General features: G+C 49.4%; 2 protein-coding genes across 2 annotated transcripts in view; one reads left to right on the plus strand and one right to left on the minus strand.

The window, feature by feature from the left end:
• RNF214 (ring finger protein 214) overlaps window positions 1–27,445 on the minus strand; it is a 188,224-nt gene that overhangs the window by 151,270 nt on the left and 9,509 nt on the right. The window lies entirely within an intron of this gene.
• PCSK7 (proprotein convertase subtilisin/kexin type 7) overlaps window positions 1–27,445 on the plus strand; it is a 199,066-nt gene that overhangs the window by 26,601 nt on the left and 145,020 nt on the right. The window contains exon 2 of the mRNA XM_085647442.1: window positions 24,926–25,002. The gene's annotated coding sequence lies outside the window, so the exon portion shown is untranslated. The remainder of the gene's footprint in view (window positions 1–24,925; window positions 25,003–27,445) is intronic.

Raw genomic sequence — 27,445 nt, forward strand, 5'->3', positions numbered from 1 at the left:
CAAGCTTCCGGGGACCGGTTTCTGGCATCACAGCCTTCGTCGGCCCGGCTTGCCTGAATCCTGATGGTGCAATGAGCAAGGGACTCACGTCTGAGCATACCCTCCCACACTGAGTGTGGATAAAATCGATTTGGGAAAAAGGGGGTGGTGATGGACAGAGTTTCTGAATGATGCAGAATACTCTTACCAAGTCAAGAGATCATGGTTCTAATCCATCACCGTTTTTTAGCTCACTGCACCATCCCAGCTCAGAACCTGGCTACATGCAAATTAGTCTGTACCTGTCCCAGTGCATGATGGGAACAGGGCAAACCAAACTACCAAGCCAATTCTTATACTGGGAAGGAAACAAGCTTCCGGGGACCGGTTTCTGGCATCACAGCCTTCGTCGGCCCGGCTTGCCTGAATCCTGATGGTGCAATGAGCAAGGGACTCACGTCTGAGCATACCCTCCCACACTGAGTGTGGATAAAATCGATTTGGGAAAAAGGGGGTGGTGATGGACAGAGTTTCTGAATGATGCAGAATACTCTTACCAAGTCAAGAGATCATGGTTCTAATCCATCACCGTTTTTTAGCTCACTGCACCATCCCAGCTCAGAACCTGGCTACATGCAAATTAGTCTGTACCTGTCCCAGTGCATGATGGGAACAGGGCAAACCAAACTACCAAGCCAATTCTTATACTGGGAAGGAAACAAGCTTCCGGGGACCGGTTTCTGGCATCACAGCCTTCGTCGGCCCGGCTTGCCTGAATCCTGATGGTGCAATGAGCAAGGGACTCACGTCTGAGCATACCCTCCCACACTGAGTGTGGATAAAATCGATTTGGGAAAAAGGGGGTGGTGATGGACAGAGTTTCTGAATGATGCAGAATACTCTTACCAAGTCAAGAGATCATGGTTCTAATCCATCACCGTTTTTTAGCTCACTGCACCATCCCAGCTCAGAACCTGGCTACATGCAAATTAGTCTGTACCTGTCCCAGTGCATGATGGGAACAGGGCAAACCAAACTACCAAGCCAATTCTTATACTGGGAAGGAAACAAGCTTCCGGGGACCGGTTTCTGGCATCACAGCCTTCGTCGGCCCGGCTTGCCTGAATCCTGATGGTGCAATGAGCAAGGGACTCACGTCTGAGCATACCCTCCCACACTGAGTGTGGATAAAATCGATTTGGGAAAAAGGGGGTGGTGATGGACAGAGTTTCTGAATGATGCAGAATACTCTTACCAAGTCAAGAGATCATGGTTCTAATCCATCACCGTTTTTTAGCTCACTGCACCATCCCAGCTCAGAACCTGGCTACATGCAAATTAGTCTGTACCTGTCCCAGTGCATGATGGGAACAGGGCAAACCAAACTACCAAGCCAATTCTTATACTGGGAAGGAAACAAGCTTCCGGGGACCGGTTTCTGGCATCACAGCCTTCGTCGGCCCGGCTTGCCTGAATCCTGATGGTGCAATGAGCAAGGGACTCACGTCTGAGCATACCCTCCCACACTGAGTGTGGATAAAATCGATTTGGGAAAAAGGGGGTGGTGATGGACAGAGTTTCTGAATGATGCAGAATACTCTTACCAAGTCAAGAGATCATGGTTCTAATCCATCACCGTTTTTTAGCTCACTGCACCATCCCAGCTCAGAACCTGGCTACATGCAAATTAGTCTGTACCTGTCCCAGTGCATGATGGGAACAGGGCAAACCAAACTACCAAGCCAATTCTTATACTGGGAAGGAAACAAGCTTCCGGGGACCGGTTTCTGGCATCACAGCCTTCGTCGGCCCGGCTTGCCTGAATCCTGATGGTGCAATGAGCAAGGGACTCACGTCTGAGCATACCCTCCCACACTGAGTGTGGATAAAATCGATTTGGGAAAAAGGGGGTGGTGATGGACAGAGTTTCTGAATGGTGATGGATTAAAACCATGATCTCATGACTTGGTAAGAGTATTCTGCATCATTCAGAAACTCTGTCCATCACCACCCCCTTTTTCCCAAATCGTTTTTAACCACACTCAGTGTGGGAGGGTATGCTCAGACGTGAGTCCCTTGCTCATTGCACCATCAGGATTCAGGCAAGCCGGGCCGACGAAGGCTGTGATGCCAGAAACCGGTCCCCGGAAGCTTGTTTCCTTCCCAGTATAAGAATTGGCTTGGTAGTTTGGTTTGCCCTGTTCCCATCATGCACTGGGACAGGTACAGACTAATTTGCATGTAGCCAGGTTCTGAGCTGGGATGGTGCAGTGAGCTAAAAAACGGTGATGGATTAAAACCATGATCTCATGACTTGGTAAGAGTATTCTGCATCATTCAGAAACTCTGTCCATCACCACCCCCTTTTTCCCAAATCGTTTTTAACCACACTCAGTGTGGGAGGGTATGCTCAGACGTGAGTCCCTTGCTCATTGCACCATCAGGATTCAGGCAAGCCGGGCCGACGAAGGCTGTGATGCCAGAAACCGGTCCCCGGAAGCTTGTTTCCTTCCCAGTATAAGAATTGGCTTGGTAGTTTGGTTTGCCCTGTTCCCATCATGCACTGGGACAGGTACAGACTAATTTGCATGTAGCCAGGTTCTGAGCTGGGATGGTGCAGTGAGCTAAAAAACGGTGATGGATTAAAACCATGATCTCATGACTTGGTAAGAGTATTCTGCATCATTCAGAAACTCTGTCCATCACCACCCCCTTTTTCCCAAATCGTTTTTAACCACACTCAGTGTGGGAGGGTATGCTCAGACGTGAGTCCCTTGCTCATTGCACCATCAGGATTCAGGCAAGCTGGGCCGACGAAGGCTGTGATGCCAGAAACCGGTCCCCGGAAGCTTGTTTCCTTCCCAGTATAAGAATTGGCTTGGTAGTTTGGTTTGCCCTGTTCCCATCATGCACTGGGACAGGTACAGACTAATTTGCATGTAGCCAGGTTCTGAGCTGGGATGGTGCAGTGAGCTAAAAAACGGTGATGGATTAAAACCATGATCTCATGACTTGGTAAGAGTATTCTGCATCATTCAGAAACTCTGTCCATCACCACCCCCTTTTTCCCAAATCGTTTTTAACCACACTCAGTGTGGGAGGGTATGCTCAGACGTGAGTCCCTTGCTCATTGCACCATCAGGATTCAGGCAAGCCGGGCCGACGAAGGCTGTGATGCCAGAAACCGGTCCCCGGAAGCTTGTTTCCTTCCCAGTATAAGAATTGGCTTGGTAGTTTGGTTTGCCCTGTTCCCATCATGCACTGGGACAGGTACAGACTAATTTGCATGTAGCCAGGTTCTGAGCTGGGATGGTGCAGTGAGCTAAAAAACGGTGATGGATTAAAACCATGATCTCATGACTTGGTAAGAGTATTCTGCATCATTCAGAAACTCTGTCCATCACCACCCCCTTTTTCCCAAATCGTTTTTAACCACACTCAGTGTGGGAGTGTATGCTCAGACGTGAGTCCCTTGCTCATTGCACCATCAGGATTCAGGCAAGCCGGGCCGACGAAGGCTGTGATGCCAGAAACCGGTCCCCGGAAGCTTGTTTCCTTCCCAGTATAAGAATTGGCTTGGTAGTTTGGTTTGCCCTGTTCCCATCATGCACTGGGACAGGTACAGACTAATTTGCATGTAGCCAGGTTCTGAGCTGGGATGGTGCAGTGAGCTAAAAAACGGTGATGGATTAAAACCATGATCTCATGACTTGGTAAGAGTATTCTGCATCATTCAGAAACTCTGTCCATCACCACCCCCTTTTTCCCAAATCGTTTTTAACCACACTCAGTGTGGGAGGGTATGCTCAGACGTGAGTCCCTTGCTCATTGCACCATCAGGATTCAGGCAAGCCGGGCCGACGAAGGCTGTGATGCCAGAAACCGGTCCCCGGAAGCTTGTTTCCTTCCCAGTATAAGAATTGGCTTGGTAGTTTGGTTTGCCCTGTTCCCATCATGCACTGGGACAGGTACAGACTAATTTGCATGTAGCCAGGTTCTGAGCTGGGATGGTGCAGTGAGCTAAAAAACGGTGATGGATTAAAACCATGATCTCATGACTTGGTAAGAGTATTCTGCATCATTCAGAAACTCTGTCCATCACCACCCCCTTTTTCCCAAATCGTTTTTAACCACACTCAGTGTGGGAGGGTATGCTCAGACGTGAGTCCCTTGCTCATTGCACCATCAGGATTCAGGCAAGCCGGGCCGACGAAGGCTGTGATGCCAGAAACCGGTCCCCGGAAGCTTGTTTCCTTCCCAGTATAAGAATTGGCTTGGTAGTTTGGTTTGCCCTGTTCCCATCATGCACTGGGACAGGTACAGACTAATTTGCATGTAGCCAGGTTCTGAGCTGGGATGGTGCAGTGAGCTAAAAAATGGTGATGGATTAAAACCATGATCTCATGACTTGGTAAGAGTATTCTGCATCATTCAGAAACTCTGTCCATCACCACCCCCTTTTTCCCTAAATACAGTATTAGCATCAGCAGAAGATTGCGGTCGCGTGAGTTATAGTTGCCTGCACTAACTATAACGGGGGAATTTCATTGGTTTTTTTATCAGTAAAATTTCCGCTAACTATAACATGTGTGAAACCTATGGTTTTTTCAGTGAATTTGCAAGGTTTTTTAAATGCTAATTCCTAACTATAACGTGTGTGAAACCTATGGTTTTTTCAGTGAATATATATATATATATGAAACACCAAAACTCCCTCACAGGTAGGAAAGAGTGCGGCACATATGTGTGTGTGTGTGTGTGTATATATATATATATATTCACTGAAAAAAACATAGGTTTCAGGCACGTTAGAGTTAGGAATTGGCATTTAAAAAACCTTAGAAATTCACTGAAAAAAACATAAGTTTCAGGGGTGTTATAGTTAGCTGGACATTTCCCTCCTACAAAACCCTAGAAATTCCCCAATTATAGTTAGTTATAACTCGCGCACCCCCGCAATGCACTGCTGATGATGTCACATATTACATCACTCATGACATTCAGTGACATCACTGATGACATCACTGATGACATCACTGATGACATCTCAAATGAGATCACTGATGACATCACTGATGACATCATCCAGTGAGTCTGTGTTTCTGTAGAGTTTTAACATGTTTAATATATATAGGGAAAGACCTATGGAAGAATGAGTGGGTGTATAAGTGTGTGAATGGATGATTTTCTAGGTGTGTGACTGACTCTATAAGTGAGTCATTAAACGTATCTTACTGCAGAGTAGTGACTAAACTGTGTGAATGTCTGTATCTGTCTGTCTGTTGGTGTATACCGCCTGCATGGTTTTGTGAATAGCTATATGAGTGTCTATATGAGTTATTGATTGGTTGTCTGAGTATCTATATGGGTGCATGAGTGTTTGTGTGGGTAGGGTGTGTGTGACTCTATGCATAGATGTGTGAGTGGGTGATTCTATGGGTGCATGGTTTTAAGAGTGCATCTGTGATGGACTGTATGGTTGGGTGAGTGTATGTATCAGTGTGTTAGTGATTGAATATATATCTCAGTGGTACATGTGTGAGTAACTACATATGTGAAAGGCAGGGTATATGTGTGTAAGAGTATATAACTGGGTATATGTGAGAGTGTGTGATTGTGAGAGTGGCTGTATGGATGAGTGTGTGCTTGTATCAGTAATTGTATAAGAGCGTTAGAATGTGGTAGTATTTTTATGAGTAAATGAACTTGTGTGTGTATAACTGTATAGGTGAGTAAATTGGAGTGTGCTTAATTATTTGCATGATTGACTAGGTGTGTGAGTATGTCTATGGATGTTTGGAGGTGTCTGAGTGTCTATATAGGTGTATAAATGCATATGATAGTCCTGTGCTGAGTGACTGTAAGTATGAGTGACTCTACAGATGAGTGAGTGGAGGTGTGTGTAGACCTAAGAGTCAATGAGTGGGTATGTAGTTATTGGTATTGTAGTATCTATGGTTTTGAGAATGGCCGTCTGAAATTTTGAGTCGGTGTATCAAAGATTATATTAGGGTGTGAGAAGATGCACTCATTTATTACATGGATGACGTCATCAGTGATGTCATTTGAGATTACATGGATGACGTCATCAGTGATGTCATGAGTGATGTAATATGTGATGTCTTCAGCAGTGCATTGCGGGGGCGCGCGAGTTATAGTTATCTGAACTAACTTTAACGGGGGAATTTCTAGGGTTTTGTACGAGGGAAATGTCCAGCTAACTATAACACCCCTGAAACTTATGTTTTTTTCAGTGAATTTCTAAGGTTTTTTAAATGCCAATTCCTAACTATAACGTGCATGAAACCTATCGTTTTTCAGTGAATTTCAAAGGTTATTTAAATGCTAATTCCTATCTATAATTTATCTCTAAAGCTATGATGTTTAATGATTTTCATTGAATTTCAAAAATTTTCAATTTCAGTGTGTCAATTCCTGTAATTATGTTTTTAAAAAAAGACTTTTTTATCACCTTTTTAACTTATTTTTTCAATTAATTCTTTTAAAAATTACAAAATATTTTTGGTTTTTATTGGGTTTTAAAAAAAAAATTGTTAATGTTTTAAAATATATTTTAATAATTTTTAAACTATATTTTCAAAACTTTTATTTTTTATTTATTTTTTCCATTTTCTTGGGATCCGCGAACCCAACACGTTAGGAACTGCGCACCGTGCGCGCATTTCGCCGTTTAAAAAAAAAGAAAAAGGTGGGCCCCAGGGGGTCCTTCTGGGACCCCCTAAGCAACACTAGAGGGTCAGAGTATTTCTACCCTGCCCCCTTTACATCTTTCACACACTTATTTCCCTTACTTAATCAGGCTCGCTTCTACCGAGGCACAAAATGGCTGCCAACAGTTCCTGGTTTCGAATGTGGACAGACACTTGACAGCCAATTAGCATTCAGCTCGTGATCGGGAGGGTGCGCGCTTGGTTCGGGGAGGGCGCGCTTAGGGTGCGCGGATCCTCCGAGGCCAAAGATATATCTATCTTTTTTAGTCTAATTTTCTCAGGAACTACTGAACGGATTTACACCATTTATGCAAAAGGCACGAGTCGGAACTGAGGACTACCTCTTTGCCAAATTTGGTGTAATTCCGTTCAGCAGTTCGGGCTGTAGCTGCGTCAACAGGTCCTATGGGAAATTGCATGGGGAAAACGTGTTTTGGGACCCCCCTTTTTCCTCGGCCCCCGCTTGACGAATCACCACGAAACTTTCAGGATAGGAGCGGACCGGGGCTGGCCAAAAGTTTGGAAAATTTTGCGAAGATTCATCAACCGGCGCCAGACTTCTTGGGAATAGAATGTTGCGGATTTCCTATGGAAAATAGGTCCTAACTATAACTACCTACTGGCGACTGCCAGTAGGTAATATATATTATTTTGTTTTGTGCATTTTTTTGGAGGGCGAGGCAGCGGATGCCTTCCCACCGCATTTAAAAATAAAAAAACTTTAATTTTAGTTACATTTATTTGTGGTTTTTATTACTGATCCCTCTCAGGTAAGCAAAACAAGCATTTGCAATGCAATATGTCTCACAAATTTTTAAACTTTGACGTATTGGTACTGTAAATGACAATGCCTTTTCAGTATGTGTTGTTTTTTAAACGCATAAATAAATTGCATTGTCATTTACAATGTTAATAGCTCAAAATCTCGCAATTGCGCGACGTATTGCATTGCAAATGCTTGTTTGAGTAGGCATTAAGTTCTAGTGTGGCATGCTAGATGCACAGGGAGGATCCGCTGATGTGTGTTTTTGAATTGAAGCACAAACCGTGAAGAGGTTTGAGTGCAGAGTACTAGGACAAGGGGTACATTTCTGTAGTTTACACAGTAACTAATGCGCTCTGATTCCTCTGTGGTTTGCATGGTAATGATATATTGGCCATCCTTCCTGCAAGGAAAGAATTCATCTAATTCAGGAAGTTATCTTGAACTGTAAAGTTTTGAAGTGTGTATTGGGGGATGTTGAACCATGCTCAAATCCTAAGACAGATCAAGTAGAAAGAGGGTAGCGTTCTCATTATAACTAAGGCTCCCGGTTTTCAATTTTTATAGATTTTTACAGATAATTACAGACCGAAAACAAAGTGTTTCGTGTCTGTATTTATTTTTAAAAGTGGAAAAATGCAGAAAAGTGTGCTTCTTTTGTGGTGACTCTCCATGCTGTTTTTCGTGATTTCTAAGACAACAGCTCAGCAGATGGGCAGCATGAGAAGCTAAAAGTTGTTGAGATTTCCCTAAATGCACGTGTATGGTAACATATATTTGTATCCTAGTGCTGATATTTACCTGATGGTGTACTCTTTTGCTATATTTGGCTGCTTAATTTGCTACGACGCAACAGGCAGCAAAGTATGAGTGCATGTTTATCATTTAAATAAATGTGGAAATAAAGCATTTTATGACTCCATATATTCGCAAAACGCAAAATACATATGGAGAAATACCAATAAGATGGGCAAAAAATAAATATGGGTAAATACAGATGGAAATGTTAAAAACAAAAATACCATAAAACCGGGTGCCCTAATTTTAGCCTACAGGTATGTTGATATACTTGCAGGTTGCAATCGGTGATAACTCAGTAATACCCCCTGGACAGAATACATTCTTCTGATAGTTCGAGGGCAGTTTGTAATGTTCTACGAATGCTGATATTTGTTTGCATACATTTTTTATTTTTATTTGATATTGGTCTGCATTTTTGGGGTTATAAGTTTCCAATCTGTTTTTAGTATTTGTATAACCAGATCTGTTAAGTGTCATTTGAAGTGACTCAGGAGACTTCCTATTGCTAAAAAACAACAATTGATTATAGCACTGCCTGCCCAGCTTTTGAGCAGGAGGACCTTGCTGTAGGATCTCTAAAGGACCCTACAAGAACGGTGACCAAGGTAAGTCATGTGGACTCAAGCCAGGAGACACAAGTGCTGCTTGGAATGATATGAGAGAGAGTGAGAACACACACAGAGCCCGCGGACATGCATTCAAGAAGGCGAAGCCCCTAAAATCCTTGGCCCCCTGTGTCTGGTGAAGACAAGTCATGAGGTTTCTCTACAATAGTGCCATGAACTCCCAAGATAACAGGGGGAAGTCACCTTTGACAATCACAGTTTGTGCTAACTGGTTTCAAGGATTGGTGATCCTTCACTCCCAGCTGCGAACACATTTATGTGCGTGCACACAAACACCAAATGTTTGCATATTGTGAAGAAATGAGATTTAGGTGAATACCGCATTTCTTCTGGTAAGGGATGATGAACAACACAGCAGGTACACTATGACGTGTAGTCTTCTGCACTTCTGAAACGCGGAAATCACTTGCACGACTGTCGGAAGAGAGTGAAGCAGGAGCTTCAGCAATGGTAAATTATAGGCCTGAGACACAGGACGAAAGACACAAATACACCACTGATTCGGATGCGATGAGCCCATGGCCAGCTGTGCCCACAAAGCAGTAGTGTAACAAGCATCCTGCTGGGGGTCATAAGCCGTGGGCCGGGGCTGGTGGGGTTGAAGACTGTGCTGGTGGGGTGGCATGGGCCCCGATCCGTGGTAGGTTGAGAGAGAAGAATGCTAGGCTACTGACGGGGCATTGCTGCTACAGCCTGCGGAGGCCTAGGTTGGAAAAATCCCACTACAAGAACATTCCATAAGTAGCCAGGAGCCCACCTGGCGGTATGGTGAGGCTCTAAGTGTTAGCCATCGGTGCAGACTTCACTAAGGCACACTGGGAATCTCCCTGCACCTACGGATGAAAATTAAAGCAGGCTGGAAGGCCGCGTGTCGCTCCTCCTCGCCCCACAAAAGCGGAGATGTTGATTTGTTGACAGAGTTGGCCGAGCCGTGCAGCCGCCATAGTGACCACACCGTCATCCGCTCCACTCAACACTTATGCACAGACGTCACCCAAAGATTACACTGACACATTCGTTATGGGTGAAGAACTGCTGCAGGTTTATTTCATACAACATAAGTATGACGATAGAGTGGGTTATCTTACGGGCGATCCAGGGCAAGCAGCCCCTCGCTGCTCCGCCCGCCTTGCGAGCCAGCACGCACGGTGGGTCGATGCCCGGCAGTGCGGCACATTCTTTTCAGATCCTCCTTTGGATCACGTGATCTGTGTAATACTCCCGCCCCTTTTAACAGGGGCGGACCGTGTTATGGCACACCCCCGGTTGGTCAGGCCCCCCAACCGCCCGAAGGACTAACGGGGCGCCGTCGCGGTCTTCCCAGAACCTCCTTCGGCTCCCGGACCTTGGCTCGGGCACCCTTACTGTGCCGGACAGGGGTACCCTTACTGTACCGCCTGTCGCAGAGGTACCCTTACTGTACCCTTCTGCCTCCAGATCCCCTGTAACTCCGCCTGCAACACAAGAAAAAACATTATAACATTCCAGTTGCGCGCTGCCTACGCCGCGCAGGATAAGTGGAAAGGGTGGGATCTCGCGCTGCCAGGAGTGTAACACCGGAAGCAGAGGGCGATCTACGGGGGCGGAAGGCTTACATAGGGCCTGGCCCAGCCCAGCAGCCCGCCTCCCCTGGCAATGCCCATAGGGGCCTCCCCTCCCCAAGGCGCGGCCTCGAGAGAGGTGGAACAGAGGGGGGAGAGGCTCCCACGGGTGGCCACTAGGGAGCTGCCCTGCTGATGTCCCCCTGCGTGGGACGCGGGCAGCGGCATAGTGACCACACCGTCATCCGCTCCACTCAACACGTATGCACAGACGTCACCCAAAGATTACACTGACACATTCGTTATGGGTGAAGAACTGCTGCAGGTTTATATCATACAATATAAGTATGACGATAGAGTGGGTTATCTTACGGGCGATCCAGGGCAAGCAGCCCCTCGCTGCTTCGACCGCCTTGCGAGCCAGCACGCACGGTGGGTCGATGCCCAGCAGTGCGGCACATTCTTTTCAGATCCTCCTTTGGATCACGTGATCTGTGTAATACTCCCGCCCCTTTTAACAGGGGCGGAGCGTGTTATGGCACACCCCCGGTTGGTCAGGCCCCCCAACTGCCCGAAGGACTAACGGGGCGCCGTCGCGGTCTTCCCAGAACCTCCTTCGGCTCCTGGACCTTGGCTCGGGCACCCTTACTGTGCCGGACAGGGGTACCCTTACTGAACCGCCTGTCGCAGAGGTACCCTTACTGTACCCTTCTGCCTCCAGATCGCCCTGTAACTCCGCCACAGCTCTGGGGAGGCTCCCGTCGCTGCCAGAGCCCCCCCCCTTCCTCCTTTCGCTGTTATAGGTGCCCTGCCCCTGCGAGCTAGCTTTAGTGGGCTAACTTGGATCCTGTTCTGTAACCCGTAAATAACAGCAATAATTTGCAACTTTACTCAGAAACCCAGGGCAGACCAACAAAGGACATTTCTACAAAAAGCGAATTGACGCAAGGATGTCTTTTGGCCCCACTGCTGTTCAGCTTATTCGTGGATGATGTTCCTCACTTTCTTTGCGATGCAACTGCAGATCTTCCTAACGTAATTGTGTGAAGATCTAAAACCCACATATAGCGCCAGAACTGAACCATAGCCATTTTTCTCTTTTTTCCTTCAATCCATCTGTACCCTTCATCCCTTGAACATAAATTTATACACAATGGAAGAATATGTTCTCTGCGGGTAAAGGTGGATGCATTTTTGGAAAGCAGCGTTTCGTTCCTAGCACGAAAAAGGTTTCCTTTTTAACTTTGTCTAAAAAGGTGCTGGATTGATGGTGTTTATGGTCCCCGAATTACTGCTGCTTCGAAGTTTGCATGATTTCTAGGCAGGGCAAAATATTTAAAGCTGACTGCTTGTATGGACGCCTTTTTCATGACTCCGGATAAAGCCAATATGACTGGCTGACTAAAAGTTACGAATTTGCTTCTGAAGGATACATATCTTTCAGCTCGAGGACCAAAATTTGTGAACGTTTCAAACTCCTTAGGCTACAAGGAAAGACTGAGCGAAGAAGAGCAACACCTAAATCTGTTTTACAGGCTGGGAAATATGGCATAGGAAACACGGCATTGATGAAATTGGCGTTTATGGACATGAAATCCTAATGTGATTTTTCAATTGGGCCAAATTAGGGTCCTTTCTGGCTTAGAAGTGTGTTTCAACAGCTACAGCACAATAAAGCAAGGTGAAGGTACGTGTGAGTTAACTGCCTTCCCTACGTTTATAAACACAAGCTGATATCACGGGCATCTACTGATGGGATGGGCACTTAAAAGCTGTGAACATCAGACAGTAGGGGGGCAACAGCCTCTGTCTTACTCGCACACGGAAAATTAAGCTCTCTGTCTCTGGCTGCCACATGTCACTGTCACAGAATGGTTAATGCCACAACCTTAGCTAGTGACAGCATTATTGGCAAATGATTCGTTGAGATAATCTCACATTCCTACAGCATGCTAATACAAATCAATGAAAATCGATAAAACAGCTAACTCTGCCCTATTTACCTTTCCGGCCATTAACTCCCTACTTTTGCTTCCTTTCACATTGTATTATTGTCCTATTGTGTACTTCAAATGACCAATATCTCGGCAACATCTCCTTGTTTTTGCCTTTCTACTGCCAATAATGACCTAGCATTCTGGGGGTCTATCCTAACTAACGAGATAATACAGGTTTTATTGAATATTCTTTCAACACCTCCTTCCCTAATGCAAAACCTAATGCTAACCACAACGATTATGAACCTATGTGCAAATGCCTTTTTTTTTTTTCCTTCTTCAATACAGGCACTAAATTATTTATCGTTTGTTTAATGTTTGTTATATAATGTTGTTAGTTAATGTTATTGACTGATACAAATTGAAATGCAATTTCTTAGAATTGATTTCGCAAAACGAGGTAACCTTATCTCACCTTTAACCATAACTATTAGTCCAAGATATCGTTAACTTGTTGACTTCTGTTTAATTAATTTCAAAATTAATTTCTTTTTTATAATTGTTTATTTCAACAGTATGGCTTGCTGTCACCTTGTGAAACATCCTGTGTGGTTCCACAAGCTCTGTTTTCAAATCTCTCAGTAGTGCACAAACACATTTTGTTCTGCTCCTAAAAGATTATGAAATCCAATCCCACATTTGTTATGTTATACTAAATTTGTGGGGCACACGTATCAGATTGGTTTCCTGGCGCTAATCTGAAACCGGTTAGGGTGGTATGTTACTAATCTACCTGTCTAACTGGGCATGTTTATGGAGTTTGCAGGAAGTCATGGGGTCTGTGCAGGACCTAATCTCTGGAGGTAGGGGGTTCCAATATCTGGGACCTAGTGTGATAAACCTTGTTCCCCCAAAGTGTTTCCATTTACAGGATTCCTGGGGGACACCATATGTAGTTTTAATCTTGGGGGTCGTGACGTGGCCAAGGTGAACCTTTCACGTCGCCACATTCATATCGTAGGATGGATAAAAGAGAGCAGTATTGATTCCAAAACAAAATTACTTTCGAGATTTTCACCATAACCACTTGATGTGCCATTGGCTTGACTATTTGGCAATGTCCTTTTCGAAGGAGTACAACTCTCAGATATCATCCACCCAACACAGGGCATCTATGAGCGACACCAAATAATTACAGCTCCTTGTGCTTACTAAAATGGACCCGCTCCTTAGTTTCCAACACACAATGCCCTTTCATGTCATCTGGCCCTGGTGCCTATCAAACAACTGTGACAGCCTCTGTCACCTTCATACAATAAATAAACGAACTTCAAAAGGTCGCAGAAGAGGCAAGCCAGGCTAAGTCACTCTGGGCTTTCCCTTGCCTCCCTGTGGAACAGGGAGAATAACCTTAAAGATGTTAAGTATGACACACAAACCAAGGCCTTCCGCATGTCTCAAAAACAGCTCAGGCTGCGGACTGTCCTGTCTAGACTAAGCTGCCACTATGACTGTGAGTTGCAGAAAACATTACACCAGCTGTCTCGAATAGCAAGGCAAAGATGAAAGACAGCAGCATCTCTTGACTCAAGCGTGGAACTCACAATAATAACATTGGTAGATGAATTTCCGTGTTACACCTTTCTACAAGCTGACCATTGCATTATGGTTGAGACTGGGTTTTAGGCTGAACCTTTGACATATTTGTACTCCTGCTACCAAGATAATATATATATATATATATATATACCCTCCCTTATCCTGTTGCACCACTTGGGACACCTAACTTCGTCACTTCGTACCTACAGGCATGGAACTACTGCCAAAGAGATTCCCCCCCAGTACCGGATAACCTTAATAAATGCTGGATTTTGGGACAAAGATACCAGAGAACCTATGTAAAGGGCCTTCCAGTGCGTGTGAACCCATGTCATTGCGATTAGTAACTGTTGCTCTGTTTGAGCTAAAACGTGCGACTTTATTCATTTAATTATTTAATCAGCACAGCCCCTCAAAATTTAATTTAACTGACAACACAAAGATGAAGCCCTACATGTGTACATATGAAAAGCTGATGTATTGCCAGTGGCGCAGGAGTCTCATGTAGGTATTAGACTGGTTGCTGCGTTCTGCATAAAGGGGGTTGCCCATAAAAGTCTCTAAAATTATCATCATCTTGACTAGAAGTTGTATAAAACCACTAGCCCTCAAACGACACTGCATCAGGACATAAGAAATGTGGGTTTTTATTCCTATTAAGTGCGTGCCTATGCACGATGATGCCGGGCCGATCCCGAAGGCAATTGGCACTGGTGCACCACAATGCAAGCTTGCCTGTATCACAAGAAAACCTTCCCCAACTTGGACATACACACAACCGCCTCCAGTGTCCTGCGATCAGCTATTCCGAATCTGGCTAACGAAAACTACCATTGGCCAAAAGCTAAAACTACTAAAAGCTAGACCCATTCTGCTTCCCAATGCTTGTCATGCCTAAATTGCAACAGCAATGCGAGAGCCCCACCACATTGTATGAATATTCCTGGCCGCCCCCAAGGAAGAATTACACAGGAGATGCACATTGGAAATGCTCTGGGACGAAGGAATGCTGTCTGCCTGCAGCCCTAGCTAGCAATATGTTTCTCAAAACGCTTTCCATAAACCGTAATGAGTACAGACTCATCATAGATCATCCTGGCCCCCAAACCTTTCCCAGGGAACTGGAGAGAAATGAACTCATTTGCGCAGGGCAAGAAATACCAAAAGTTAATACTGACCAAGTTTCCATAACCTCACTCTCAGATGCATCGAATTAGTTGTGTAGCGCCACTCCTACCAGTGTAGGGTGTCCGAGAACTTTGCATCTCACACAAAAAACCGCCGAGCCAATCAATCATATGCATGTGAATCAGTGTATAGGAAATGTTACCTGAGCCAAAGGACTCAAGGTGTAGGAGACTCATGTCATCCCTACTGGCAGGCAGTATAGTTTAAGGCTGCTTGGTGTGGAGAAGCCCAAGCTCAGTCGATTTCTAGCCAAATTAACCCTCTTTGCAACATTAATCAATGTTCTAGTAATGTATGTTTTGCAGTGTGTATGCCGCTCTAGGATGAGCGTTCGTAGCTCACTGTTGACTATTAGGGCTTTAAGATATACATTGCAAGTAACAAAAGGATGCCTCTTTTGAACACAGTCACCCGCTGACCCATTTACATCATACGCACTCTGGAATCTACTTGGCACACGTTCTTTGCAGCGGGCATCTTAACCCTCTGCACTAACTACACCGAAGTCAAAACCTCCACTATACAAATTCCTGATCTCTCTCCAGGAAGATAACGGATCACCCGAGTTATCTTGACATTTATGTGAGGCCTGGAATTGCTGCGGAAAGAAACGCAGCATCCGGTGCTTCAAAGCATAATAAACTTCCAATCTCCCATCAAAACCACTTTTGATTACTGTGTCGACGCTGCCCACTCCCGAACCAATCGCAGGCCGAACAAAAGAGACCGGCAAGTGACGGAGGGACCAGGGCCCACAACATTTTCGCCCACGGCTACATCACACACCACAAACACAGGCACTATGCGGATGTTCCCACCTCCACCATGTGGCAAAAGCAACTGTGCAGCGGTGTGGAACCACAATGCAGATCAAAACCGGAACGCCCACATTTAGCCACTTCTAACAATCACCGCAGAGCTGTGCGGTGAAGTGTTGACAGCTGAACCAGGACAGGCACACGTGTAGATGGGGACAGAGAGAAACCGGGGCCACGCACCCAGTGCGATGAGCAAAGCCCTGGTGGCTCCCAGCAGCGGGCCGCGCCCAAAACGTTGCAACGTCGTTACACCGGAGACACGCAGACTGGGCCCCCCTGTGGCGAGACAACCCACCAGCAGTCCCACAATTCACACGACCCACCGCTCTCTTCCTGCACCAAGACTCTTCAGAGCACCTCAGCAACGGAACCAACAATCTCCCTGCACTTCGATCAAAGGGGGCACAGCCAATGATAAACCCGTCGAACTGCACCAGCCAACCCCCTGTCAATATTTCATCCAGCCAACTGCAGCAAAGCGCACATCTCTCAGACGCTGAGAAAATGCCTCTGCATGCCTGACTGACGGAGCGCTTGGGTGTAAGACCCGTGCGCAGTGTCTCCAATTGTGTCTCCGAGAAGCATTGAACAAAATACATTAGAGGGCCACAGAAAGAGCATGGCACCTTCGGAAGAGTCCAGGAACTTCCGGTTGTATCCCACGCGAAACCGAGGGGAAAAGTCCACCCCCCTGGGCCCCCCCGCCTCGCCGAGGGTCCCGAGGCCATCACACCACCCGCGCCGAACCCCGCGCCAACCGAACAAGGCGTGGCACAGCAAACACCAGTGTCCTTCCCTCCGGGGTGGGGGGGCAAAACCTACACCACTGTTCCGTGTCAAATCTCTTCAGCGGCAACGGAAAGTGAACTCGGAATTCCTGCAGCCAGGCCCCATACTTACTCGTGCCCCCACAGACTCCGACGCCATCACCCGATCCCCCCTTCACCGTCCTCTCTCCGCCGCAGTGGAAAACAGAGGAGGGCCGAGGAGCGTTCAGCGACAAAGCAGTCAAACATGGCGGACAACGCCGGGAGGAAAAACAGTTCAACGAGCCAAAGACTCGGCGAATGAAAGCGCGCCGCCGCCCCACACTCGGCGGGGCCGCTGCAGGAGCAGGGCCAGGGACCGCGGCCCCGTGTGCTGGCTCCATGCGCCCCCGAACACCGAGCGCGAATCCCCCCGGGCACACAAGCAACCACAAGGCTACTCGCCGCACCTCCAGAAACCCTGAGGGAGGCGCCAGACACCGCTGCCCAGGGAGCGCACGCAACCACAGGCACCTAGCGCGGGGAAAGGCCGGACAAAGTGCACACGCCTCCCCGCGCCAACCACCGGCAGCGACCACACACTCCCCCCGGCCCTAGGCACCTCACCTCGGGATCCCGTTACGCACCGGGGGCGGGAGGCTTACATAGGGCCTGGCCCCGCCCAGCCGCCCACCTCCCCTGGCAATGCCCATAGGGGCCTCCCCTCCCCAAGGCGCAGCCTCGAGAGAGGTGGAACGGGGGGGGGGGGAGGCTCCGACGGGTGGCCACTAGAGAGCTGCCCTGCTGATGTCCCCCTGCGTGGGACGCGGGCAGCGGCATTGTTTGTTTAGGTTTCCAGTCAGCCATGATTACATGAGGTGTCAGTACTGTAGGTAGAAAAAAATGCATATTAAGAGCAATTGACAATTTGTATTTTATACAAACGGGCGCCTGCTAAACTATTAAGCGTGGCGCCCGTGCTGTTGTTAATGCTCACAGTTTAGCGTGGCGCCTGGGCGCAGGACTGCAATGAGGAGCAGAGAGTACAAAAGCAGGCGCCGTGGTGCAACATGAATCGCGGCGCCCTTGTTGTGGAAATAAAAGCGGAGATGTTGAAGTAGTGTTGGGCGAGCTTTGCGGCCGCCATTGTTCGCTTAGTTTCCCAGTCAGTGGTGGCGTTGCTACTGTAAAAATACAAAGTAACATAGATATTGAAGAGCTGCGTGGGATGGTAGTGTGGACAATATGGGTGATTAAAGCGCAGTGCCCGTGTTGATAATATATAAGCTGCCACCGTGCTGTGAGAGAAGGCATAATATTGAGCAGTTAGCAGGCCACCATTTTTTTTTTTTTTTTTTTTTTTTTAAAACCGTTTATTGCAATCTCAAATGGTTACAAGTATGGGCCTACAACCATCCGGCCGGCCGCTAGAGTGGCAGAAGCATATGGCATACATACAGAAAAATCTCTTAGCGGTGCAAAGTGATAAATCAGGAGATAGCAATAGCGCGGGCCACCTAACTCCAAGCCCACAATCCGGTTTCCTTTTGTCAAAACATAACAACACAAAAAACCACACCCGCAAGGCAACCCACAATCCAAAGTGACGACACGCGCTCCTTAAGTGGGGGATCCCAACCAACCGCCAAACTCTGAAGAGGGGAATGGGAACAGATCAGGGACTGGGGAACCACCTGCCCACGGCTGGGGGAGGGGGTCGGCTAGGGGGACGGAGCTGGTGAGGCAGCCGGTAGCAGTGGCGGCTGGCAAATACCCCCGCGATAGGCGTTCCAGGGGCCCCAGATTTTCACCCACGCCCCAGGCTTACCCCTCGCTACATACACCACCTTTTCACGAAACATACACCAATCCATGTGTTCTTTCCAGGCCGACACCGTCGGGGGCCTCTGGGATCCCCACAATTGGGCAATATCATGCTTGGCTATCATACATCCCAGAGTCACCCATCGCGTCTGCGGAACCGAGTAGTCAGTTGGCTCCCACACATTCAGCAAGCATCTCCTCGCTTCAGGCAACAGCGCGACACGCGTGACCACTCGCAGGACCTCATGCACACCACGCCAGAATCGCTCCACCTTCGGGCATTCCCACAGAATGTGCAAGAAAGTTGCCAAGGCACCACAGCCACGCTTACACAGTCCATCCTCAGCGAAGCCCATACGTAGAAGCCTTGGCCCCGTCACGTAAACCCGGTGGAGGATCTTAAGCTGGACGAAGCGAAGGCGAGCCGGGATGGCCACCTCCTTCGGAGAGGCCACCGCGGAAATCCAGTCCTCGTCGTCCAATTCCAGCCCATCAGCAACCCAGGCCTCGCGGAGGCCAGTCAGCAGGCCCGATCGGTCGTTAATCAGTTTTTTATATATAAGGGAGATCGTGCTGTCTGGGACATGGCCATCCAGCACTCTGTCCTCCAGGGGGGAAGACTCCGGTATGGATGCGACATCCGGAAAGACGGAGCCCAGCGCATGGCGGACTTGCAAGTACCGAAAGTACTCGCTGCCCTGCAACTGAAACTCCGTCTGCAGCGTCTCGAAGGTTTTGAATCCCCCCCGTGTCCAGAGATCTCCCACTGTGCTGATGCCGATCGTGTCCCACTTCTCGAAGCCCTTCGAGGTCCACAGGGAGCCCAGCCTCTCAGACGCGTATAGCGGTGACGCCCGGGTCAAACGGTCCTTCCACCCCATAGCTGCGTTAGCCGCGTGCCATACACGTACCATGACACGCGTCGGTCCCGTCAGGCGGGAGTCGGGCGCGCCAGAGTAGAGCGCTCGATTGTAGTCGCCACCGGGCAGGAGCATCTTGTCCATTTCAAATGCCGGGTTCAAGGCGGGCCCGTAAAGGCCATGATTAATTGCAGCTAGCTGGGAGGCCCAGTAATACCGTTTAATATCCGGGAGGGCGACCCCCCCATCGTACCACGGGAGCGTAAATTTAGCCAAAGCAATACGCGGCCTCCCGTCCCAGAACAGGCGCCGCTGCAGGCTCTCCACCTCACGGAAATAGCGCGCCGGGACCAAGTCCATAGTGTTCTAGGAGAGCGTACAAGAAGCGCGGCAGCGACATCATCTTAAACAAGGCTGCTCGGCCAAGCGGCGAAAGCGGCAGACGCCGCCAACGCACAACGTCCTCCTTCAAGCGCTGGAGGGGGGGTAGCAGATTCCGCTCGTAGCGGGCCTCTGGGTCCAGAGTAATATATATACCCAAGTACCGAAACCCCTGGGAGGCAATCTGGATCGGACAGTCCCGTGGCAGGACCGGAGCCTCCCCGGAAAGCACGTATACACAGGATTTCGCCCAGTTAATAACAAGGCCTGAGTTGCGACCGAAGGAGCGCAAAACGTCCACCAGGACGATCAGTGATTTACGCGGGGAGACGAGATACAGAAGGATATCGTCTGCGTAGAGGGACACGCGGTCCTCATGCTCGGGGGTCCAGCGGAGACCACGGATGGAAGGGTGCCACCGCAGCCACTCCGCCAGGGGTTCCAAGGCCAGTGCAAAGAGGAGAGGCGACAGGGGGCAACCCTGTCGCGTGCCCCTTCCCAGTGCGAATGGGGCCGAAACTCGGCCATTCACCACCACCTGCGCCAATGGGCCCGAGTACAACAACTTGACCCAGCTGATGAATCCCGGTCCGAAGCCAAACTTCGCCAGCATCGCCCAAATGTATGGCCATTCAAGCGTATCAAACGCCATGGTGGCGTCCAAGGACGCCAAGATGGCCGGTTCCCGCACAAACGGGACACGCGCGAGCACCCCGTGCAAGCGTCGCAGATTAAGGGCCGTGTTGCGGTGGGGTATAAAGCCGGATTGGTCTTGGTGGACCAAATCGCCCACCACGCCGACCAGCCGGTTGGCTAGCACCTTGGCGAGGATTTTGGGCTCCGCGTTCAAGAGCGAGATAGGCCTATAGGATGTGACCCGCTCACGGGGTCTCCCCTCCTTGTGGATCACCACGATGGTGGCCAGACGCTGGTCCGGCGGAAGGGAACCCCGCGAGCGGGCCGCCAGGAACATCGCGCGCAGGTGGGGCGCCAGTACATCCGGTCGCAGCTTGTACAGCTCGATAGGGATACCATTGGGGCCCATGGCCTTGCCAGATGCGACCGAGCGGATAGCGAGGGCAATTTCGTCCGAGGTGGGAGGAGCGTCCAGCGAGTCCCTGTCCTCCACCGAAAGGGAGGGCAGCGCGATGTCCCGAAGCAGGGCATGGGAATCTTCCTCCGAGCAGGGAGAAACCGGGGAGTACACCTCGCGGAAATAATCCGCGAAGCAGGAGACAATGGCTTCCGGCTCGGTGACACGCACACCATCCATCCCCTCGATCAAGGGAACCACACGACTCGCTCTCTCCTTCTTGTCCAACCACGCAATCAATTTACCAGCCTTATCACCCACATCATACAGTCGCCCCTGTTGCTCCCTGCTGAGGCCCCTGGCCGCCTCCGTGACGAGGGCCCTATAGGCCGCCTGCTTGAGGTGTAGAACATGCAATGTGGCCTCCGTCACCCCGCTCCCTAAGTCACCCTCCAGTTCTGCAATTTCGGCCTCCACCCGGGTCACCTCCTCCCGCTCGCGCCTCCGGGCATGGGAGATAGAGGAGAGGGCCTCCCCCCTGAGAACTACCTTAAAAGCCTCCCACAGGGAGATGGCCGAAGGGACAGACCCCACATTTTCCTCAAAGTACCGCTGCAGGGATTTGATCAGGTCAGCACGAATAGTGGGGTCGCGCAGGTACCAAGCATTGATTGGGGCCACCCTGCCCTCCCCCCTCGGGAAGACATCAAAATGCAACAGTAGTGGGGAGTGATCTGAAATACCCCGCGCCAGATGGCGCACCTCTCCCACTCTCCCAGCATAGGCCGCAGGGACAAGGACATAATCAAGCCGCGAGAGGCTACCATGGGCACCCGAGTGGAAGGTGTACTGCAGCTGCGCGGGATGCTTTAGTCGCCAGCAATCCACCAATCCTAGTGTATCTAAAAGGCAGGACAGCCACGCCTGTGCCCGGGGGAGGTCCCTAGGGGGATGACGATCCATAGACCCAGAAGCCACTGCATTGAAGTCCCCCCCAACTACCAGAAGCCCACCCGGGAGGTCAAGGAGGAGGCGCCCCAGGTCCGCAAACGTAGTAGATTGTAACCCCGGCGGAACATACACTGATACAAAAACAACCACTCTGCCCTCCATTCTACCCACCAAGACAGTGTAACGTCCCCTCTCATCATGGCGCACCTCATCAATCTCCAACGGGAGCGAGTTCTTGATCATGATACCCACCCCCCGCGAGCCCGAGGTGAAGCCCGAGTGGGCCACCAAGCGATAGCCTCGCCGATTCATGGCGTGAAAGGAGTTACCTATAAGGTGTGTCTCCTGCAGGAAGACCACATCTGGTGAAATGCGATTCAGATACTGCAGGACCACCCCACGCTTAATCCTGTCCCCCAGTCCGTTAACATTCCATGACAATACAGTCAAATCCCTACCCCCCATCATACGTAGAAGCCATCAGTCGTCCCCCAAAGAGCATCTCGAGAGCAACAGTACAGTAAAGGGTTTGCCTTGCGGTGCAAACAAACAACACTCCCCCCCCACCCCCCCATCCCAACAGAATCCCTCCTCCCTGCACCCCTGCATGAGCCCAGATAGCCCCCCCAAAGTGCAGTGTGCCTGTCGCCCCATAGATGAAAAACTAACTAGTCCCCCAGAGGAGGAGGGAAAGCCCCCAGTAGACCCCGTACGACCTCCATAGGAGGGGAACATACACGATCAGTACATGGTAACAGGAATGTTGTCTAGAGCAAGGCCTATTATTCACCCCTCAGTTCTGATCCGGCGGGCCCTCCCCGCCAACCGCACCCCCCCACCCCCCCGGCCCCGATCCCCAGGCAGAGTGTCCAACCAGTCCCCAGCCGCCTCCGGTCGGTCAAAAAAGTGCGTGCGACCATCCACCTCCACCCTCAGCTTGGCTGGAAAAAGCATTGAGTACTTAAGGTTCAGGTCCCGTAGGCGACGTTTAACTCCGAGAAAACTCTGTCTCTGTTTTTGGACCGCCGGAGTAAAGTCAGGGTAGAAATTCACGTTCATATTATCAAGCTTGACCGGTCCCTGTAGCCTGGATGTCTGCAGGATAGCGTCTCTGTCCCGAAAGTTAAAAATCCGGGCGATGAGAGGCCGCGGCGGGGCACCGGCCTTAGGTCTTCCTCCGGGGACCCTGTGGGCGCGTTCCACCGCAAAGAGCTTACTCAGCCCCCGGGGCTGGAGATGGGTGAGGATCAGTTCTTCCACAAACAGGTCTGCCGCCTCCTCCTCTCGTCCCTCCGGCACCCCTACAATGCGAACGTTGTTCCTCCGGGCCCGACCCTCGGAATCCTCCAATCGACGGTCCATCAGGGCGCTCGCCTGGCCAAGCCGGTGCACCTCCTTTTGGAGGGCCACCACATCTGTTGTGAGGCTCGTGGTAGTGTGGGCCAGGGAATCGACCCGGTCATTTGTTCTGGACAAGTCGGCCCTCACCAGGCCCACATCCACCAGGACCGAGTCTATCTTCTGCGCCAGAGTATCAAAGCGCTGGTCCACCGAGGCCTTCATCTCGGCGATGGCGACCATGACGTCCCGGAGGGTCAGATCCGCGTGCTGAGCAGATGCCTCAGTCGGGCCCGCCGGGGACGTACGCGATGCCTCTGGAGAGCCCTTCTGGAGGGTGTAGCGGTCCATGCTGTTGGACTGATGTGCCGGGCCACGGCGGGTCGTTTTCACCTTCGCCCGGTCGCCATCTTGCTTGGTGGACATGCCCGCACTCCCAGAGTCGTGCCAATCTCTTCGAAAGGGCCAACAAACCGGTTCACAGGTTCCGGGGGGGGGTTGACCACTGGACCGCAGGACGACACACAGACGGCGGGTCGGCCGGGCACCCGGACAAGTCCACACCACCGCACCCCGCTCCGCAATCCCGCCTCACTGAGGGCAAGGAGAGCGCAAAAGCGAAAGTGAAAGCGCGGGGTACGCGAGTCGCCCAGCCCTGCCCGCCGCTGTTGTTCACTTTGTTCCCGGGTCGCCCCACAACTCCAATCCGGGGGGCCGGCGCGGAGAAGGCCGCAACCCTTCACTCGGTGCTCCCACTGGTGTCCGGGGTCCGATTCGAAAATGGAAAACGGGTGCCGCCTCAGCTCGGGTTCACAGACACAGTCCCCTCATCAAGGACAGGATATGATCAGGATTAATTCAGGAGGTCGCGGAGGTCCTCGGGAGCTTCGCACCTACGCGGCCATCTTGGTTGCGCGCTAGGCTCCTCCCCCCAGGCCACCATTGTTGAAGCTAAAGCCCGGCTTGCCCGCTGCTTTCAAACCCAGCTGAAGCAGCGCATGTCGTGCCTGCAGTAAGAGAAACTCATTAAAGAAAATAGTGCTTAAAGACTAAAGAAGACACACAGTACAACAGTAGTAAAAGGGCCAGTTCTCAAGGGAGGTTACAAATGAAGACAGGGCGGTACTGAGGAGGGACTAACCAGCCTCTTTACGAATCAGAAGCCAGCATTTACAAAGGACAAGGACACAAGCCAATGACAAATATGACGGAGAGTGGGTGGGGCTTCAAGTGCATACTCCAATACTGCATGCCTCGCAGCAGCGCATGTGCTGCCCAGGCTCGACCTCAAAAGGCACCCACATCTGTTTGTAGGTGTGCATGGGTGATGACCACTGCATATGTCATCCTGTATAAGTGTGCCTACAAAATGATGCGGCTGCATCCTCACCATTTTTTTGTTCTTTTGCTGCTTAATGCTACACAGCATCAGCAAAAAATGCTTTTGCCTATTTTGAGCTAAATTGGCAAACAGCATTGGCAAAGCCAATTGGTCCAAAGGGCAAGGCCTACCTACAGGCTTTTAAAAACGCCAGTTAAACATTGTCACTTTCTAATTTTTATTTATTACATTGTGGATCCTCGACATCAATTAGCTGAGAAAAGCAATGTCCATAACCATACCACAAAGTGAATGGCTGAAATCCTTAAGAGAATCCACCAGATCATATTAAGTGGTTGGCTGGAATACAGTACTGGGATATCAAAAGCATTGCTTTAGTATGTGCACAGCATTTAACGACTGTATCATCTGGTCTGAAAAGGATGAGTTGTGTACCACAGGTTCAAAAATTCTTATTTCTCTTTTAGGTATTGAGGATTCAATCATGCAGTCACATTGAAGGTTTTGGGAGCTGCAACTTTTCAAACTGATTTTATGTAAACAGGTATGTTAATTTCTATAAACACTTGTTTGATCGTAAATAAACCTTGTTTGGAGTAGGCCTTGACTTCTGAACGATTGTTCATATGTTGCTGTATACTTTACCATTAATTGCAAATGAATGGTGCTTTAAATTAATTATGATGCTGTAAACTTTACCGTTAATTTCAATTGAATGGTCCTTACAATTCATGTAGTTTTACCCTTCCTATCACCGCTGTAGTTGCAGTTAGTGCTAATACAAGAGCTCCTATTTTGTCACTCTTTTCAAAAGAACAAGGTGTAGTGGTCAGACATGGAGAGGGTGTAAGTTAACCCCGTAGGGAAGTACAACCATGCCAGGGTGTACTGCCCCCTCCAATGTTAAACCCTAGCCCAACTAAAGAGACTTGTGCATTGGGTAACGTCTGCTATTGGTGAACCTCCCTTAGGTGTACTAGTGTGTCCCAGTGCTGTACTATAAATTGCCTTCAACAGAGACCTTGAGGCTCTTGTAAAGGGATGATTCTGTTGCATTGCATCGTTGTCCCTAGCTAGATTTACACCCTCTTCACTGAGCTGCTCTCGATAATTGTTCCTGAAAACTGCTTGCAATACAATTAGAAAAGTATAAACTGGACTCCCACACTCCTGAAGTCCTTATACAGTGTGCTGAACAGATTAGCACTCTTCAGGAAGTGGCCGAACCATCCACCATCTGCTTTTCTTGGGCTGCTTGGCACAGACTCACTGTGCTGTGCAGCATGAAGGCTCTCCTAACCACAGCAAACTTGATAAGAGTATTCTGAACCCTGGTTCATGTCTCACTTCGATGCAGACAATGTCGTGCTTGCGGACATCTGGAAACACATCTTCGCCTCCCCGTACCTTTAAAAAAATAAATAGTTTCATGGCACTGGGCAGCTTGTCAATGGACACAAGAAGATCAATATTCAAGAGAAACACACCCATCCTTGAAGAACTCCATTGTCTCGCTCTGCCAGCCTTATTCATCATTTGCAAATTTGGCAAACTTGAGCAGTCCTTCTGCCAAGCGAGATGAAGGTTTCCAGTGGGGAAACAAAATGCCGGCAGTAGCAGCATTATCAGGATCGAGACGAGAAAATGTCAGCATTTGACATACCTGAAGGAGTTGGATCTCCCTCCCCTCCCAGATGAGGCAAACATGCTCTCTTCTGAACTTGAGGAGGCAAATGAAGTCCCTCCTCCTGAGGCAAAATCTCATCCTCATGTAACCTTCAGATTATGAACCCTAGCTGGCCTCCCCCGTGTTTTACCCACTTACCTCTAATCTCTTTACATCTTCCCTTTACCCCGCCTTATACAGCTCTCTGTCTACTTTCACACTATGGAAATCCATCTGTGCGCACTGTCAATTGCAAGTCTGTCCCATGTTCCCAGCCCCAGGAGACATGGTCTTTTGAGGACTGTAGGAGAGTAGGATCTGCACTCATGTTGCCCCCACTTTTTTTCTGATGTATACACTGGTTTCTGGCTATAGTCTGGCTGGGTCCCTGCTAATCAGGGCCCCAGTCTCTCTGTTCTCTCTAAACGACTTGGTGTGCATAGTAGATGCACTAGTGATTGGATGCTGTGGTACCTTATGAGCCCCTAGTATATGGTACCTTAGGTACCTAAGGCATAGGCACTTCACAGGCCTACCAGGGGCTGAAGCATGTATTATGCCACCCCTGGGAAGCCGACTCAATCTGACACCACAGGCCTGCTACTGCAGCCTGGGTGAGGTAGTGTTAGCACTCCTCACAGAGGTATAGGTTCCTATATCTCACCATACACACACATATAAACCTATCAGCCACCCCTAGGGCAGGCCCTATCAATCCTGAGGGCAGGGTGCTTGGTTTACAATGTGAGGCGCTGCCTCTGCCTGAGCAGGGCCCCTCTGCAGCTGGCAGAGTCTATTCTCTGTGGCTGTTTGTGGATGCGGTTAAACCATATACTCTTAAGTGCATTATAACCTACCGGTAAATGCTAACTTTGGGATGACTGCATCAAAACATGTCGTGTTTGGTGTCAAACAACTTGGAATCATACCCCCACACCAGTAACTGGTGTGGGAGTATGATCCCACCCTTCTAGAGGGGACGACATGTACCTACTGTGGTAACACGGTAGAAATCTGAAAGAGCCCTGGCATCACAAAATGGATGCCACCAGCACAGACACTGGGCTGCCCTCCTGCTGCTGACTGAAACTCGCAGTGGAGGAGGCCCAACAATAGGCATCCTGTCACAGGGAGGTGTCACTACCTTCCAGACAGGATTTAGTTTATTGGGGCTGGATGGGTGCACTTCTAGAGTGCTTTGAAGTCCTGCACTGGGGGAGCAGTAGGCTCCTCTGTGCATATGCCAGCTCAAACCGGTTCAGGGGCTACCTGTCCCTGCTCTGGCGCGAAACTGGACAAAGGGAAGTGGATTTAACCACCC

The sequence above is a fragment of the Triturus cristatus genome, chromosome 3_2 (genome assembly GCF_964204655.1).
Source record: "Triturus cristatus chromosome 3_2, aTriCri1.1, whole genome shotgun sequence".
Lineage (NCBI taxonomy): Eukaryota > Metazoa > Chordata > Amphibia > Caudata > Salamandridae > Triturus > Triturus cristatus.